This window comes from Pinus tabuliformis, chromosome 9 (genome assembly GCF_031772625.1).
Source record: "Pinus tabuliformis cultivar Carrire ecotype Pingquan chromosome 9, CPIR1, whole genome shotgun sequence".
In the NCBI taxonomy this organism is placed as follows: Eukaryota; Viridiplantae; Streptophyta; class Pinopsida; order Pinales; family Pinaceae; genus Pinus; species Pinus tabuliformis.
In genome coordinates this window covers 1,301,233,057-1,301,237,049 of record NC_142307.1, presented here as the reverse complement: position 1 = coordinate 1,301,237,049, position 3,993 = coordinate 1,301,233,057, and positions in this window count along the sequence as shown.

The following is a 3,993-nucleotide window of genomic DNA, read 5'->3' as shown; positions in this document are numbered from 1 at the left end:
AGATTTGATATGGTCAACTAATAAAATATTTGTTGGAACAAATCAAGGTCTTCTCAATTTTGGTATTTTATTATTGGTTGTGAGAGGAAAAGGTTAATGAAATGGTCAATAACCTTTATTTAGATAACTAACTCAAAAAATAATTATTTGTTGAGTTAATTAGTAAAAATGGATAAAATAATAATAAGTAATTAATAAACAAATGTGTTAGAAATATAATAAGTTAGAAATTGTCAAATAAGTTAGAAATATATTTTTTTAACACAAATGAGTAGTGATTATATTATATATATGTCCAGTCACAACAAATACACAGGATATTCAATACATTGGATTTTCTTTCATGGGGTCCTCCACTAAGGCATTGCCCGATAAACCAAAAAATCTATGATAGAATTAAACTATATTAACAGGTCGACATGCTTTCATCTTAAAAATTTGTGCTAACAGGAGGATGTATTTACAAATGGAACCCATTAGAAAAAGGGATAATAAAGCCTCCTTTAGAGGCATTTTTATATCTAATTTCATATTTCCAATGTGAGGCCTTGAAGTATTGTTGGCAATGTCCTGGTTCTCTAGAACATGGTATGTATGCTTCAAGTCCTCTATCTTCCACTGTTGACATCAATATCATCATCCTAATGGGAGAGCCTATCCTTTAGTGACTGAATTTATAAAGTGAGGGACATAAGAAAATTTTCCTATTGATGAAATTTCCATTTCATGTCCAAATTCTCCATATAAAGAGCCACAATTTTCTTATTGCGCTTGTTATATACACTAGTGGCACTAGTGGTAGTTGACTTGTTGTTGCTAGTTGACATGGTTGATAGTGTACTAGGGGGGGCCAGGTGGCTAAGAAATTATAGTTTCAGATATTCTAATAGGAGGTGTAGGATATGTCACAGGGGTTATAAGATTTTCCAATGGGCTCAATGTTGGCAGTAGTAACACAAACAAGGGAGGTGACTTCAAGGGGTGAGAGAAAATTTGACACAAAAGATTCTCTTATACTTAGGAAAATCAAATAAGAGGAAACATAACTATTGAACTGGGTGCAGAAGATGTTGGCGAGTATGAAACTGGCACAAAAAACACTGACAGGGGGTTAATAATTGGGCCAATTAAGCAAACCTAGTGAAGAGAGAATGTCTAGAGGAGGGTAATAAAAAACCAAATATAATTGATAGCAAGGAAAGCAGACAATTTCACCTCAATGGAAAAAACAAACTAGATACAAATAGAGTTTAGGAAATTAAGAAAAACCTAAGAAACTTGCCCATTGTTGTTAGTTTCCAAACCTATAAGGATGCCACGAGGTTGAAAACTACTAATTCTCTCCATAGGATGAGATTCCTTCCTATCCCCTAGAATATGATTACTTAAATTTACCTTATTGTAGGAATGAAGAATCCAATTACTTGACTCTTTGATATTGAGAGAGTGAGCGTTCATAAGGAACCCATTATAGAGCCCCTCATCTCCTAAAGTAGTGGATACATCAATAATTTTAGAATAGATGGACACATATTTTGTATTATAGTGATTAGAAAGTTGCCCCTATGTAGATTTCTCCCAAGAATACTTGTGAGAGAGCGATATATAGACCTTGATTTTAATGGAATAGTGTCTAACCTCACATGGAGAGACTATAAAATCACCATTAAAACATGTGATGCTCATATTCTCAAGATTAGTCATAATGCAAGGTATTGGATATGTGTAAGGCTTATGAATCCATCCAAATGTCGAGGATGGAGCATGCTTATTTAAGGAGGAGGAAAACCATGCATGGTTTGATGGCTCAGCTATAGCCATGACACCAACAAATCTAACTCTTTGGAAATGATTTCCTGATCTTATATTTCCCACTATTGTTACACAAACCATGTCATGCAGTGAGATTGAAATATGGTAATTAAAATAATGTTTTATACTTGAGGTATAGTTCTCTAGACTTTGGAGCCATTTATTTAAATTTTACCTGCATTGAGGAAATAGGCTAGATTAGCTTAATGATATGCTTCTATATTTTTTCCTCTAAGGATATATAAGAAATACTTTGAGAAAAAGTGTTCCAGAGCATGATCAATTATTTGGAGGAGCTTGAGGTGATTCTCTTTAGGAGATGACCTATTGTTCAATTGTTTTATAATAATCAAAGAGTATCCCAAGATTATTAGCTTGGGGATTCCCATATCTTGAGCCAAAGTTATGCCTAATAGTAGCCCTTACATTTCCACTTGATTGTTTGTATTCCTACCCAAGAGCTAAGAGTAATTGATGACAATTTTTCCTTTATTATTGATGATAACCCCTGTGTTTCCTTCCACCCCTAAATGAGTTAGAAATAATTTATAAATAATGATTTGATAAATTATTTCTATGACAGTGTTTAAAACATTAAGGAATAATGAATAAAGAATTGACATATTGAATTATTCCGATGGAAACAAAAAATGTGAGTGAAAATATGTTGAATTATTTTCACTTTAATAGGTCAAAATATGAGAATAACATAAACTAATGAATTTATGGGTTATTTTCATGTGGTTAAATTAATTGATGTAAATAATGTAGGAAAAGTGGTTCCTTAGGTTATTTCCTTAGGTGAAAGTAGGTTTTAATGTAAAAAAAACCACACTACATGGTGTCTTTTGATCCACGTAATAAATTATGGCTAGGTGGTCACTTTTCATGCGATAACAAATTCCCCCCCAATGTATGAGTTTTAGGAGCATATCATATGACTGAAATACATTTTAGTTTTCTTTCACTAGACATAAGAGGTGGTCATGGAAAGAGAGACAAAGAGAAAACCACTACTACAAGGATCTGAACCACATGATGAGGAAGACATGTCACTCCTCAATCAAGAGTCTCCAACTAGGTATACATGATGCCAATGAGGTAGGGTAGGCATACCCATACCCACAAATACAACTACGTATAAAGAATAATTATGTTCCCAATAAAGTGGGTCAAAGAAAAATAATATATAGTACATGAATGTACTAGCATCCATGGGCCATAAAATGATACAATCAAATAAATAATCTCATATACATGTGCATGGAACAAAAGGGCCAGGACTAGTTAAGTAACTACTACTAAGCTAGGTGCATAAGAGAAAATGCCCCCATGTTGATGAGAAGGTGTTACACAATATTTTGTCACATCTCCTGTACTTCCCCATGACATACACCGAAGTGCCCAAAACATGACCATAATACAGTATACTCATCCACCTTTAACTTTGCTTGGAAAATGTCTTGAGCTTTCCCTGAAGAAATGGCTCTTAAAACTGTAAAATGAGGGTCATCGCTCTTATGAAGCTCAAAACTGCGATGGTCGCCTGTTGCACGGTGTTTGACCCATGATGGCATCTCTCTATTCCCTATCATACGCGTGATGACCCTAAAAAGGTAATTTTCCCAAAGAGTATGAGAAGCTTCATGATCTAGAAGCTTCAAAAGCAACGAGTTGGAGGTGGTTTCCGATAGATGAGGTCAAATCCTCCTAAGTTGACCTCTTTGTCTCATCCCTATGAGATACCTACTTGAGATGTGGGCCTAATCCTATCTTTGTAGGAGTCCTAACCCCCTCTCCTAGCCTATAAATTCCTCTTCTCCCATTCCCAAATGGTTGGTCTATGTCCATTTGCACCCCTATGTTGAGCTTGTGCTTAGACGCTATTCATTAGATTTGGAGAAGGAGTGTTTGGAGAGTTTCTTGGCTTGGACTTTGATTACCACTCAAGGAGGGCCTTTCAATATCAAGGCTATGGTTGTAAGCTTCCCCTTATTCCTTAAATAATATACAACTTATACTTCATCTTCCTAAAATATATATGTTCATTTATGTATTAGCTTGGCATTCCTTGATCAGCTAAGTAGGTTATTATTGGATTTTCTATTGGTTTTGGCATGATTTGTTGTCTCTTGATCACTTGTGCAGGTACATAAGCACTGAGAGAAGCAAGAACAAGTC